Here is a 16,049-nt window from a genome sequence, read left to right as displayed (position 1 = left end):
AGTGTGGGCATTCTGGCACAGTGCCCAACTAAGCTAGTCCCATTTGCCTTGTTCGGTCTATTTCTCTCTAAACTTTCCCTATCCAAATTCTTACCTAAATGCCTTTTGAATAGTCATTGTTACCTACCTCAGCTATAGACCTGATGGAGCTATTTCCAAATATGTACCACTCTCTCTGTGGTAAATTGCCCCGCAGTTCCCTTTCAGGCTGAAGGTTGAGCACTGGACCACTGTTTGCTGTGATCAGACACTCAGGGGTATATCCTGGTGAATGAAGTCCATTGTTCAGATCAGGAAGCACTTGTTAGGGGTGTTGACAGACTGATGGGATTCTGTAGTCTCTGTAGCCAGAGAGAAATGTCTGGTGTTGGGAGAGCAGCTTCTAGTGCATCAAGCAGGAGCTGAGGAGAGAAACCATAGAATTCCAGCACTGGAACATTCTCAATGGAGACCAGTGTCAAACATTGCCCAAAGCATTTCTCAATCTTTTTTATCTCATGGAGATCTCATCTTCGATAAGCCTCTCATTGCTGTGAACTTAATCATCAGGACAACTGGGAAGCTGTTCAGCTCATAAGACCCCACCCCAGAAGGAAAATCACCCAACTCTCAATAGTTTTTGTTGCAGTAATCAGTCAATATTTTCAATTACACATGCTTGGAGGCCAAGTACCTAAATGGATTTGACTTATTCTTTGAAAAAAATTAAGAGGTCCTTACACTCAACATTCACAGGGTGTAAGTTCTCTAGCAGCCTACCCTTGCTACACCACACTGTCCTCAGGCATTTTCTGTATGAGCACAGGACAACGTGTACCACTTCCCATTTCCCTGGAACCACCTCTCAGTGAAGGTAGATGATGATGATTAAATTAACTATCATCTTCTAAGGGAAAGGTGATTTGAAATTGAGACCCTACAAGTTGATGGAAAGTACATGGGCAGCCATAGTCCCTACAATGCTAGCATCACAAATTCTTCTCAATTCATTGGAAGGTGAAGCACCCTCTCACAAACCAAAAATCCTAGCATTGAAGTCTGAGTTACATTCAATCTATCACCAGGTTCCTGAAGCAGAAACCCTAATTTGAGCTCTATCGTGGAATGAAATTAACAGAAGACAAAGATTTGAAAAAAGGGAAAATCCTCACTACCCACCCGGCTTGCATTATTGTGCTAGTCAAGAGCATTCAACAAATAAGAAAATAGATCTCTCTGAAGATGGCAACACCAGCACGCAAATCATTCCAACTTGCTTTAACCTCTCCAAGTTATCACATTTGTTTAAAGTTCAAATTTCAAAGTTCAAAGTAAATTTATTATCAAAGTACTTATATGTCACCATATACTGTCACAACCACAGACTCTGCTACAGGGTCTATGCATCCCCGTAGGCAGACCGCGCAGCAGGTTCGGCAATTGCACTCGTGAAAATGCACATTCTGACTACACCACACTGCAATGAGAAGAGCGCAGCAAGAAACGGTTGAGTAACAAAATAACAGTGCAGCACATACTTCCTCAGGGCAGTGGAGTTTTAAAAAAAAGCAGGAACTGGACAAATTCACAGGTTCATAAGCAGTGAGTACTGGGTGATCATAAAGCTTAAACAGAAACGTCTGGTTATCTTATATGCGTTCTGTGCCTTGTGCCGTATGTGACTGTTAGTACTGTGTTTTGCGTCTTGGCCCTGGAGTTTTGTTTGGCTATATTCCTGAATAACAATTAAATATCAACTTTGAACTTGAACCTGCAATTAGTTTTGCAACAACAGTGATAGTGCAAAGACATAAAATTGGCCAAAATACAAAACAACAAACAGTGCAAGAATCGATTAATGTGGTAGCATTCGTGCTTCCGTGGACCAATCAGCAAGATGATGGTGGAAGGAAGTAGTGCCTGAATTGTTAGGTGTGATTTGACTATAATCATATGCAGAGATGGCTGAGTATTGAAAAGTCACAAATAATTTTCAAATGTTTTCAGTTTTCTTGGAATTGTAACTCACATATGAAATTAAAATAACAACCAGTGTTCAATACTGATTTGTGTAACCTAACCTACACTGTGACAGGTGAGACAGTGTTATGTTGGTATTGTTGGGCTTGAAATTCTGCCCTGTGTTCGTTTAGGAAGAGAGACAACCAACACCGGAATATTACAAAACTTTGGTTTATTGCAGAATTCGTAACTGGCACAGCGAATCGACGGAGTCGCTGGAGAAGGCGCGTTCCGACCTCCCCTTACAATCTGCTCTTATTTATATCCCTTTTTCCCCCAGCACAACCCCCCGCTACATATTAGGTAACATCGGACACTTGTGTCCATCTTATTGGCCCGCAGCCATATGCTCACGAGTTACCTGTTTCTTTTGTTTACTGAATCGCGTGACACTGGTGGTTTCGGTGTAGCGGGGTCCCCAGTTTCGCTCCCCCCTCCCTCGCATTCCGGTCTCCTAATATTACGTGAGCCACTCCTGACCTGTAATGGCAGTCTCGAATTAACCCTAACACTATTTAACTCTATGGATAAGGCAATTTTAAGAATCTGTAATAAGTTCTCAAGTCTATATTCTGAATAACATTGAATCCTCCAATTTCAAGTAACCCGTTCTGCTTTGGTCCACTTTCCTTTCTTGCTAGTCCAACAAGTTCCACCTGCACACATCCAACAACTCCACCCAGTGTTTCTTCTCCATTTTCTAACCACTCCATCTACCCATCACACACACTCCCCACACTGGCTTCCCTCCTCTGATTGTTCCTTTCTAAACACTCCGGCCCCCGACCTGCCTTATTGGTCCCATGGCCTTCTGCTGGCAAATTCCCTCATCTGCAGCCCTGTGCTGCCTCCACCACTTAGTTTCGATTTCCACTTTCTCCTGCTCCATCTGTTAATCACCCTTCTTGACCTGGATCCTCCTACAGCCTGCTAGACTTTGCCCTCTTCCTTCTCACCATCTCCCTTTATTCTTTTAGTTCTGATGAAGTGTCTTGATTTGAAACAGTGACTATTCATTTCCATCTACCAATGCTGCCATACCCACTGAATTCCTCCAGCAGTTTGATTTTGCTCACAATTTACAGAATTTAGGACAAAATTTCAAGAGAGAAGAATTCTTTGATTTTTAATTTCTTGTAAGTGACTGCTGAGTGACCTTAGTTCAATTGTACTACTGTCTTTAAGATTCCCCTACAAGTCCCCATCTGGACTTCGGTTCAAATCCAAAAAAACACTATTCAGTGGCACTCTAGGAATAACTACACCAAATGGACAGCAGATCGCCCCCCAAAAAATCTTAAAGCTGGTGCAAATTCGTAGTTGTCACATTAGCATCAGCACCACAGGTTAAATTGTTCTCTGTAAGTTTAGTGTTCTCGTGCAGGGTGTAGAAACTCTGAACTAACACCAAGTTAAGCCAAAGTCAATGAGGACAGAATCACAGTAAGATGAACTGTTTACTGTTCACTCTTCCACATTAATGTATGGTGAAAACTGTTCATAAAACAATACAAAATATATACAGTATCTGTTTCCTTCTTGGTATCACATTTGCATCATAAATACTTGTAAAAGTAAAACTACAACAAACTATATTATATTATATGACACAAAGCTGGGCAGCGGTGTTAGCTGTGAGGAGGATGCTAAGAGGATGCAGGGTGACTTAGATAGGTTAGGTGAGTGGGCAAATTCATGGCAGATGCAATTTAATGTGGATAAATGTGAGGTTATCCACTTTGGTTGCAAGAACAGGAAAACAGATTATTATCTGAATGGTGGCCGATTAGGAAAAGGGGAGGTGCAACGAGACCTGGGTGTCATTGTACACCAGTCATTGAAGGTGGGCATGCAGGTACAGCAGGCAGTGAAAAAGGCAAATGGTATGTTGGCATTCATAGCAAAAGGATTTGAGTACAGGAGCAGGGAGGTTCTACTGCAGTTGTACAAAGCCTTGGTGAGACCGCACCTAGAGTATTGTGTGCAGTTTTGGTCCCCTAATCTGAGGAAAGACATTCTTGCCATAGAGGGAGTACAAAGAAGGTTCACCAGATTGATTCCTGGGATGGCAGGACTTTCATATGAAGAAAGACTGGATCGACTAGGTTTATACTCACTGGAATTTAGAAGATTGAGGGGGGATCTTATTGAAACGTATAAAATTCTAAAGGGATTGGACAGGCTAGATGCAGGAAGATTGTTTCTGATGTTGGGGAAGTCCAGAACGAGGGGTCACAGATTAAGGATAAAGGGGAAGCCTTTTAGGACTGAGATGAGGAAAAACTTCTTCACACAGAGAGTGGTGAATCTGTGGAATTCTCTGCCACAGGAAACAGTTGAGGTTGGTTTATTGGCTATATTTAAGAGGAAGTTAGATATGGCCCTTGTGGCTAAAGGGATCAGGGGGTATGGAGAGAAAGCAGGTACAGGGTTCTGAGTTGGATGATCAGCCACGATCATAATGAATGGCGGTGCAGGCTCGAAGGGCCGAATGGCCTACTCCTGCACCTATTTTCTATGTTTCTATGTTAAAGTCTCATTAAAGTACACCATACAGTCAGAATCTACATACGCCATCAACAACTTTAAATACACTTCAACACAAACTTTCCAGCAACGCTTTCAATAGCACAAGAAAATAAACTTTATCAACAGTCATTCCTTTTAACAGAATCAACGTTAACATTTTTACTTCAATATATCGACTGTCATATGAACTTACGGCGTCGCTTCTATGATGTTTCTTAGTGCGTAGAAATGGAACTTTTCCCACGTTGATCCTACACACACAAGCCCCCGCCTTCCCGTTTCTCCAAGCCGGTATTTACCCACAAGACGTGGCGAAACCGGGTGTGACGTCATCACATGCCGCGACACATCACAGACAATGAATTTACCTTCAACAACTGCAACGTAGTTATCAACCTTAACTTTAACCAGAAAATAGTTACGAACGAATTGCTAAAGCAGAAATGTAATAAAGCTAAATAAATGCCTTAAGGGCAACACAGTAAGGTATATGTTCTCCTCAAAGCTGCGTGGGTTTCCGCCAGATGCCCAGGTTTCCTCCTGTATTCCTGTACCGCCCTAACTCAGCCTGCCCACACGAGACTCTAATCCACCTCCAATGTTCAGTTCTTAATTGTTCCACATACTGATCAAAGGATTAATAGGAACAAAAGAGAACTTAACGGCTAGCTTTGTGATGAATAAGCTGACATAGTCCAGAGTCAGGAGAATTGAGCTGCAAATCAAATCAAACATAAATCCCGTTTCATTCGTACTCGGGGAATCAACAACACTGGGTATGTTCTGTCCTGTTGACAAGGTGGGCAGAAGTGCAGTGACACTGTGGGGTGACAGATTTAATGTAAATCCTCAGCATTAACTTCAGATCCCAAGAATTCTCACGTTCATCAGTTGATTATTACCTATCACTCCTGTCAGCTTCTGCCATCAACACTGAGAACGGCAAGAACACAGCAGAAACATTGGATGGGTTTTATAGCAAATTAAAGCAAATTTACATTCTATATACTATTCTGAATGTTTTTTAGTCATTATTTCAAGGTACATGTGAAACACCTTAGTATTATGTTTTGTAATTTCAAAACATTAAACTAATTCAAAGGAAGATAAGGGAGTCCGGGAATGTGGGTCTAACTTCAAGCGAGGCATGCACGTATCAGATGGTAGTGTAACAACATATTTATACATATAAATTTTATGTTCGATATTGAGGGAGAGTGAAGAGCACACCAAGGTGTCAACAACATACAGATTATTCAACTGAACCACTCCCATATGGGAGTCGTTAACTTATAAACTACCTATAAGCTACCACAACATCTACCCTTCTTGAAGAAAAAAATAAGAACTAGGTATTGTACGTACTTCTTGTCCATAGAACTGCATTGAAATTATAGTTATTGAATTTGCGCGATTTTGTTCTCTTTACCCAAAGCATGTAACTTATGCTCCTTACATAGCATAAAAAAGAATTCCAACATTATAACCGTCTTTTTTTTAAATGGTCCCAAACTCTCTTCCTTTTCCTCCGTTTTTTCTACCAATTTTTTTTTTTGGAAAAAGAACAGACTCATTTTGTGAAACATCTACAACATTAGAACTTTTTTCTAAAAAACTGCTAAATCTAATGTTGGTCTGGGTAGACTGCCTGAACACTCTGGCAAAGTGAGAGGGTTAACTGTCTCTTTAGTGATTTACCCTAAGATATCAGACTATGGAGTATATGTTTGTCATGAAACAGATAAGCGACCATATCTGGCATAGGTTCCTGGAAGTTTTGGAATAGTTGGAAATTCTTGAACAGGTGAATTCACCTATAAGTAGTCCTCATCATAAGGATCAGGCCATTCTATTTCTTTCTGTACTTTTTTGTGGACTTTGAAGCATAAAAGTGTACACCTGTTTCACTTGGCTTCACCTTGTGACGTTTTGATTAGAAATGATCATGGTGCATGCTGCCAGACTATTGTTCCTTTGGTGAATTGGTCCGAAATCCAACAGCTTCACCTCTCCTGAGCGGTGACAAAGATTTTACTCTGTGTCTGAGATCATGCATGCTCTTCGTCTTCTTACTCTACGTTGTCTCAAAATTTCTCACTTTGTTCAGTGAGGGAAGTTGGAGAAGGGAAGGAAAAACAGGGAGGTTTGTTTTGCAGTCTCTGGCATACTGGTGGCTCTGATGGGCTGTAGCCATTTGCAAAAGGGTGGAGTGATAGCAGTGCTTTGGAGGGGTCTTCTGCCTTCAGTAGGAGATGCTTAACAGTTTGCACTGCTTGTTCCCTTTTTCCCATTTGCCTGTGGGTTCTGTGGACTGCCTGTCTGGTGTTTGAACTCATAGACCTTAGCAAAGGCTTTGAATTGTGGACCATTGACTGACACAAGGGTCATTGGCATTCCACTTTTAGGCTGCTGGGGATGTAGAGGATTGATCGGACACTTCAACATTCCATGACTAGTAATCTACAGTGAGAAGGGTTTTTTCTCTTCTCAGCTCGAAAATGTATGTGCCTGCAATTTGCCATGGGAAGTCCGGGAGTTCTGTGGGACAGGGAGGTTCAGCGTGATTTTTGTACAGTTTTCTGCATGCCTCGCATTGTTTTACCTAATCTCCCAGTTGTGTGCTCGGACCAGGTCACCACACGGATTGCCTTGCTCTTCAGTGAAATTTTTTGATGCCTTGGTGTCCTTGGTAGATTTGGCTGATGATTTTGGCATGCGTAGAAGCAGGAATGGAGTCTGGAGCCCTTTAGCTGCAAGCCATCAAGCGTGGTGACTGTGTCTCCTTCAATCCAGTAAGGTCTGAGTTTGTGAGTTCCTTTTGGAACAACTGGCCATCCATGCTCATAATATTGTATGGCCTTGCTGCAGATTTGGTCCTTTTTCAACTCAGTGCGAATTTCATCCGGTTTACTCAGTGATACAGGAAGGCTTTCACATACCTGAGCTAAGTAGATGTTGGCATTATCCATGAGAGTGGAGTCGGCTTCTGTCCATTCACTTTTGCATGTCATCCTTGACAGTGTCTGGTGTTGTGAAAAATTTGCCAGGAGGATTTTCAAAGTCATAACAGTTTCGAATAAGCTTCACTCTGAATCCTTGCAGATCTGGAGGTAAGTCATCCAAGTGTTTCGAGCTGAGGAAGCTGACAAGTGGCTTGTGGTCTGTGTCAAGAAGGAACTTAGCTCCAATCCAGTAGCAGCTGAAGCGTTCACAAGCCCACATCAAAAGCATCTCCTTTTTGATTTGGGGATAATGCTGTTCAGTAGGAGTCAAAGGCATATGTCACCACTTTCTATGCAACACTGCACTGTTACATGAGCACTACCCCTAGGCCAAAAGAACACCAAGGTTGGTGGAGAGATAAGCTGTGTTTGTAAGTGAGGAGAATAACTTTTCCTGTGGTGCATCCCAGGTCAAAGCATTTCTGAGAGGAGGTCTCCTAGTGGCTTTGTTTACTACACCAGATCTGGAATGAACTTTCCCAGGTGATAGACCATGCCAAGGAAACTGTAGATACCTGATACATTTCGTACCTTGTTCCATGTTCCAAACTCCTGCCAGTTTATGTGAATCTGAATGCACTCCCTCTGAGGACAGTTGGTAGCTTCACTTCCAACTTTGCAAATTTGCATTCCTTTTTGCTCAGGGTGATCCCAGCCTGTTTCAGTTTCTCCAAGGCAACTTCTGTATTATCATGAATCTTCACTTGAGCCTCTAAGGATGCGTATATCATCCATGTGGTAGACTACTGTGTCCGGTCCTCCTGGTGTGGCCTCCTGTATATTGGTGAGACTCAACATAGATTGGGAAACCACTTTGCCGAACACCTACGCTCTGTCCGCCCGAAAAAGCAAGATCTCCCAGTGGCCAACTATTTTTAATTCCTCTTCCCATTCCCATTCCGATACGTCTATCCATGAACTCCTCTACTGTCGCGATGAGGCCACACTCAGGTTGGAGGAACAACACCTTATATACCGACTGGGTAGCTTCCAACCTGATGGCATGAACATCGATTTCTTGTACTTCTGGTAATGCCCCCATCTCCTGTCACCATTCCCCATCCCCTTTTCCCTATCTCACCTTATCTCCTTGCCTGCCCATTAACTCCCTCTGGTGCTCCTCTACACTTTTCTTTCTTCCATGGTCTTCTGTTAGATTCCCCCTTCCCCAGCCCCATACCTCTTTCACCAATAAACTTCCCAGCTTGTTACTTCACCCCTCCCCCCCCAGTTTCACCTATCACTTTATGTCTCTCCCTCCCCTCCCCTCGCCTTTAACTCTATTCCTCATCTTTTTTTCTCCAGTCTTGCTGAAGGACCTCAGCCTGAAACGTTGACTGTACTCTTTTCCATACATGCTGCCTTGAGAACCCTGAGTTGGCTGAGTTGGCATCTATTTTGGAGAAGAATTTTGCTCCACCCAGCATACCTAATGTGTGCTCAAGAGAGAGCAGAGTAAACTTCTCCTGCCTCACTACGTTATTCAATTTTGTTAAATCAACACAGATCCTCACTGTGCCATCTGGCTTGGCAACAGCAAGAATGCCCACACAACAGTCAGTAGGTCCATTCACTCTAGTTATGATGTCAAGTGCGTCCATTCTCTCAAGTTCAGCTTTGACTTTGTTCATCAACAGAACTGGTATATTCTCACTGTGGCCAGAGTAGGGTGTCACTTCTGGCCTCAGTTGGATAAGGTACTCTTCTTTCGGTACTCCCAGGCTTGTGAACAAGGTTGGGTACTTCTCCTAAAGTACTCCATTGTTTAGTAAATCTAGCCTTGCAATGTGGTTCAGTTTCCCGATGGCATGTCGCCCCAATAGTGGTGAGAAGAGACTCTGAACAACACAGACATTCTTTTCTATCTGTTTCTCATTTGAAAGGATGGAAGTAGTAAACATTCCTTTCACACTGAGCTTATGTTTCCCTGGCCCCATGAGCACTCTCTTTGATAGGTTCAGCATAGTGCCTGTTTTCTTCACCAGTCTTGTGAACAGGCATATGGGGACAACTGTGATATCTGCCTAGTGTAGATTTGGAAAGTCACTGCCTCATCTTGCAACTGAGCAGAAAACCAGCCTTAACTGTTTGAATCTAGAGCACCAAGGAAAGCTCTCTTCATCTGAATCATGGTCTCCTTTGACCTGCTGAAGAACTGTCTTTGACGTGTAATGGAGACCTGTCACGTCTCCTGCAGCTGGGCATTTTACCTGCTCTATGTTTCTCGTGTCTGCTTTGTTTGAGCTGAGATCTACTGTCACCTCTTTCTGTAGTCTTTCTGACCGCACCTTGTTTGTATCCTTTTTGTACGGATCCTTGCTTCACCTCAGCATCGTTTTCATGCTGAGTTCTGCCTGTGGCGGATGAACATTTTCACTCAGCCTGACCATAGTAATAGCCTTCTATAGTGTGAGGTTTGCCTGTAACAAAAGTCTCTCTGACTATTTGGCATCTAATAGTCTGATAACGATACCGTCTCTAATGAGCTCATCTCTCAGATTTCCATATGCAAAGTTGTCTGACAGGCCATACAATGCTATGATGAAGTCATTTACTTTCATCTGGCTCCTGTTTTCTGGAGTTGACCTTTGCCCTCGCATGTATTACATTTCACTTTTCTGTGAAATATTCTTTGAATTTGTCCTGCACTGTTTTGTACTCCTTTTTCTGAGCACCTGTCAGTCCTAATCCACCCATGATGCCATCTGCCTTGTCCCCCATGCAGTTTATCAGTGAGCTTACTTGATGCTCTTCTGAAGCCTGAGTGAGATTGCTTGCAACTAAATCTCTCAAAGCCTCTGAGCCATCTCTCAAAGTCCCCTGCATTAGAAAAATTAAAATTCTCAGGGAGCTTTATTAAGTAAGTAGATGTAAGTACTACAGGTATTTTCTCCATTTTCCTGTTTGTTTAGTTTTTTATTTAGTTGGACTATGAAAGTTGTCTTTTCTCTCCTCGACAGTTTGATGAGCTTCTCTGCTGTGTCTGCATTTCCCCAGTCTGGCAGCCCACAGATTGGTACAATGGATCCATTTGGGTGTAGCTTAAAGACTTTGCCTAGCAAGTCTGGCCAGTTCCCAGCTCATGCAGTGCATGCATTTAGCAAAATAGCATAAGCAGTTTAGGTTGACAAGTCTCTGGATATTTAGCATAAATATATGTGAACAAGAACAAACTTAGTGTAAATTTGTTCTTGATGGGGATCTCTGTAGCACCAATTCATCGAGGATCACCACTTATGACACCATGCTGTGTTTGATATTGAGGGATAGTGTGGAGAAAGGCACCCGGACACTAGCCTTGCAGGATAGTCAACTGAACTTTATTGATATTGTCGTGGATGATTTCTTACTCTTGTATAACTTCCCTGACAAGGGCAGTTAGTCCGCTGGGCAGGTGAGACTTGTGGCTGTGAAACAACCTCAGGCTGTCCAGCCTCCTCCATTGTGGTTGTATGAATTGACTCTGAGACTGCGAGACTGCAGGATGAGGTTCTGATAGCGGTAGCCACCTCTCTTCTTCCTTATTCTTCTTCCAGTTTGTGCATCTTGATCTTGATGCATTTAGTTCACCTGAGTAATCCTTCTACTGTTCCCTTTACAATTTGATGTATCCTCTTGGTTTTGTTACCCACAATGACTCTTCACTTGGCCTCTGGATCCAGGGTCAGTGGTATGTTCTTCATGTGAGATGTAGGAACTCTGGGAGACCTCCAGTCTCCCTAATTACAAAATAGACACAAGGTGCATCCAACTGCAGCTCCTTTGGATGCTGTTGGGGAGGGAGCAACCAACCAAAGGTAACCTTAGGTCTCTGGCTCTGAGTCTCCCTCAGTGGCTCATGAGGGGAGTGATGGCTTAGGAATGAGAGAAGTGGAATAGTTTCAGTGCATTCCATATTAAGAGGAGCTGACAGGAAATTCTGTGGATACGAAAGAATGAAAGAAGTACCCAGTTTGTATGCTTCCTCCCAGGTGCCGTACATTCACCACTCTCTGACTAAAGGAATTCCTCCTCATCTCCATTCTAAGTGGACATTCTTCTATTCTGAGGCTGTGCCCTCTGGTCCTAGACTCTCCCACTATAGGAAACATCCCCGCCACATACATTCTATCAAGGTGTTTCAACATTCGATAAATTTCAATGAGATCCCCCATCATCCTTCAGTATTCCAGGGAGTACAGGCCCAGAGCCTTCAAGCAATTCTAATATGGTAACTCTTCTATTCCCAAAATCATTCTCGTTGAACCTCCTCTGAACCCTCTGCACTATCAGTACATCCTTTCTTCGACAAGGGGCCCAAAAATGCTCACAATACTCTAAGTGAAGCCTCACCAGTGCTTTATAATGCCTCAATATTACATCCTTGCTTTTATATTCAAATCCTCTCAAAATGAATGCTAACATCACATTTGCCTTTCTCACCACCAACTCAACCTGCAATTAGCCATTAGGAAATCCTGCACAAGGACGCGTAAGTCCCTTTGCACTTCAGATTTTTGAATGTTCTTTACATTTAGAAAATAGTCCATGCTGTTGTTTCTTCTATCTAAGTGCATGACCGTACACATCCAGCCACTGTATTCCATAGGCCACTTCTTTGTCCATTCTCCTAATCTGATTAAATCCTGTAATTTCTCTACTTCTTCGAAACTATCTGCCCCTCCACCTGTCTTCACATCGTCACGCAAACTTGGCTATGAAGCCATCAATTCCTCAATTATTCACATTCACCTCTGGTGAAAGCCATATTGCTTCCTTATTGTTAGTTTTCAGATTGTAAATCTCAGGGTTACATAGTCTTCTGTCAACGCTCTTAGCAAATTTTTCATCAACAGCATGCTCTTTTTGAAACAGCAACTTCATATTTTAGCTTTTTCTCTACTCTGTGCAGTCCATTTATTTTTGTCTGCCCAACGTACTCATATCTGTCCTATGTTGTTGCATTTTCTACAAGTTTCACCTTTTACACCTGCATTGGTCTGGTGTAAATGAGACACTATCACAATGGCAACACGATTTGTTTGACCAAGTTGGTTTCTATCCAGACATTGCAATTTTGTTCACACTCACTTTCATTCCTGACTGCAACTCAATTGTGCCTTTGTCTGTGGTTTGCACTGTTACAGCAATTTCAACTGGTCTTTAAATGTGAGTTGTATTTCAGTTAGGAGCCATTTTTTGAATGCCTTCTTGTAAGGTCCCACAAACTAAATGATCTCTCAGTGTATCGTTAAACCAATTACTGAACTGACAATGTTCGGAAAATCTTTTCAATTCAGCCACATATGCTGAAATGGATTCCCATTTGTTTTTATTCCACTTACGAAACCTAAAGCATTCTGCGATTAACAATGGCTTTGGTTCTAAATGTTCCTGCATTACTTTGACAATATCAGCAAAGCTAATTTCTGCTGGTATGGTTGGACCAGTTGAACTACAAAGCAAACTATCTGCCTTTAAACCCAACGCACTCAGCAAAACAGGTACTTGTTTCTCATTAGCTACTTCACTTGCTTCAAAGTATTTTTGAATTAGCTCAGCATACATTTTTCAGTTATTTTTTGTGTAATCAAACACATCAATGTTTCCAATGATGCTATTCATAATGTGTGAGTGCAATGCCTGATGTTACCACTTCCTTTACCTTTTTGAAAGCCACCTAGCTCTGCTTTGTCCATTGCCATTTCCTCCTGATCTGCAGTACTGAGTTCAAGGGTGCAGCACAGAAGCTGGGTTTGGTCGGAACCTGTAATAGCAAACGACAAATCCTAAAAAAAGACCACAATGGTGACATATCCTTTGGCCTAGTGATTTCCACCACTGCTTAAATTTTCTCAGCACGTTTATGTAATTGCAGTGCATCAATAATGTGACAACATTCAGTTTAAAGTTTCATTTTAGTTGTCAAAGTATGCACCTACAACTCTAATCCATTTGTCTTCTGATGTTTGGTTAAAAGAATTCAAACTTGTTGTGTCAGGCTCTGAGCCAATAATCTAACCTTTTTAGCACTGTCTTGAGGTTAGAGACATTCCTTATCATCGTTACTGGTAATAATGATGTCATCCAGGTAAAAACTAGGTGTGCAAGCAGCCTTTCAGCACCTGCTCCATGGTAAGTCCACAGGCCTCAGGAAAATCCACATTGCTGAAGTGTTTCCCTACAGAAGTTTGCAGATAGATCCTTTATCCTGGGCAGAGTGTATTGATCTACTTTCAGAACTGGGTTGATGCTGACCTTAAAATCATGGCAGATCCTAATGAATCCATTCTCCTTAGCTAATGGAACCACTGGCATTGCCCATGAGCTCAGCTTTGCAAAGAATTCCTTCAGCTTCCATGCAGTCTTGCTCATCGACTACTTTATCATGGATGGTATAATGATGTGGACGGGTTTTGCAAAACTTGGTGCGGTATTTTCAATTAATACTATTTTACCTTTGATATATTTGAGTTTTCTAATGCCATCCTTGGTTCAGTCCCTTCCCACCTATATCTCATGCCCTGGATCTTCTCAATAACTTTCCCTGGCCCTGACCACCTCATCTTCACCATGAATGTTCAGTTCCTACACACATCTATTCCCCTTAAAAGAAGACCTCAAAGCCCTCCACTTCTTTTATAATAAGAGAACCAACCAATCCCCCTCCACCATCACCCTGTCTGCTAGAACTGGTCCTCACCTGATCCATTTTTCCTACGGCTCCTCCGACTTTCTCCAAACCCAAGGAGCAGCCATGGGTACTCACATGGACCCAAGCCATGCCCGTGTTGGTATGTAGAACAGTCTATGTTCAAAGCCTTCCCTGTTTATACTCATCTCTACCTCTGTTACACTGACAACTGCATTGACGCTGCTTTATACGTCCATACTGAGCTTGTCAATTTTGTCTCTAACTTTCACCCTGCCCTTAAATTCACTTAGTCCATCTCTGACACCTCTCTCCCCTTTCTTGATCTCTCTGCTTCCATCTCTGGAGACAAACTGTCAACATCTTTTACATACTTACTGACTCCCCTGGTTAACTTGACAATACCTCTTCCCACCCTATCTCCTGTAAAAATGTTATTTACTTTTTTCAGTTTCTCTGCCTCCACCACACTTGTTCCCAGGATGAGGCTTTCCATTCCTCCTTCAAAGAACAGGGGTTCCCTCCACTATTGATAATGCCCTCACCCACATCTCCTCCATTTCCCGTACACTCACCCCAGCTGCTCACCACAATAGTGATGAGTCCATCTTGTCCTTACCTACCACCCCGTCTAACACATTATCCTCCGCAACTTTTGCCATTTCCAAAGGGATCCTACCATAAATATACCCTTCCCTCCCCCCTCTGCTTCCCCTGCCACTATCTCCCTCCAGGCACTTATCCTTGTGAGTGTCCTAAGTGCTACACCTGCCCAAACTCCTCCTTCCTCACCTCCATTCAGAGCTCCAATCAGCCCTTCCAGGTGAGGCAACACTTCACCTGCGAATCTGCTGGGGGTTATCTATTGCGCTCAGGGCTCCCGATGCAGCCTCCTCTATATTGGTGAGACCCGTCATAAATTGGGGGACTGTTTCATTGAGTACCTCTGCACCACCTGTCACAAACATGACCGGCCACCTATTTGAATTCTGATTCCCATTCCTGCTCCGACATGTCGATCTGTGGGGCCTCCTCTTGTGCCAAAATGAGGCCGCCCTCAGCTTGGAGGAGCAATACCTTATATTCCGTCTGGGTAGCCTCCCACCTGATGGCATGAATATTGATTTCTTCTTCCAGTGTATGAACTCCCCCCTTTTCCTTTATTCCCCACTCTGACCTTTCACTTCTTCTCACCTGCCTATAACTTCCCCTGGGTCCCCTCCTCCATCCCTTTCTCCTATTGCCCACTCTCCTCTCCTATTACATTCTTTCTTATCTTGCCCTCGATCTTTACCATCAACCTGTCTTCACCTATCAACTGAAGAAGGCGTCGGCCCAAAATGTCCACTGTTTACTCTTTTCCATTGATGCTGCCTGACCTACTGAGTTCTTCGTGTGTGTGTGTGTGTGTGTGTTGCCTTGAATACTGCTGTGTTTTTTTTATATACTCCTACACCTGAAGAGTAGACTGTCTGTTGGATGGAAGTGACCAACAACTCTGATAGAGGCAGATGCCAAGTTCTTAAGCTCACCAGTGGGAGGTGGTGCTTTAGCACTGCTGGCCCACCACCTCGAGGGAGCCTTGATCATAAGCGGGCCGAAACGCCTGAAGACAGATGGCAGATCAATTGATGATCCCACTGGTGATAGCACAGGACAGTTAACATCTAAAGGCTGATCTATACTTCTGTGTATAGGCTATGCCGTAGGCCTGATATATACTTCTGCGTAGGCTCTACGCCGTAGCGAGCATGCGTTGGTGTGCGCTGAAACGCTATTTGGCGGTGGGGTTTCAATGCCACTGTGTTGAGCTTCTTCATGAGAGACATGGACGAGGAAATGCAGTTCAAACATTTTCGCATGTCAGCAGGTAGATTTGACGATTT

At 43.0% G+C, this 16,049-nt stretch overlaps 1 protein-coding gene across 1 annotated transcript in view; it reads right to left on the bottom strand.

Annotated features, from left to right (window-relative positions):
- The window catches only part of LOC140713745 (leukocyte elastase inhibitor-like), a 56,249-nt gene that overhangs the window by 39,584 nt on the left and 616 nt on the right, over positions 1-16,049 (bottom strand). The gene's annotated exons all lie outside the window — the stretch shown is intronic.

This window comes from Hemitrygon akajei, chromosome 20 (assembly GCF_048418815.1).
Source record: "Hemitrygon akajei chromosome 20, sHemAka1.3, whole genome shotgun sequence".
NCBI lineage: Eukaryota > Metazoa > Chordata > Chondrichthyes > Myliobatiformes > Dasyatidae > Hemitrygon > Hemitrygon akajei.
The sequence above is the reverse complement of the archived record's forward strand: the minus strand, read 5'-3'. Positions and strand labels throughout refer to the sequence as shown.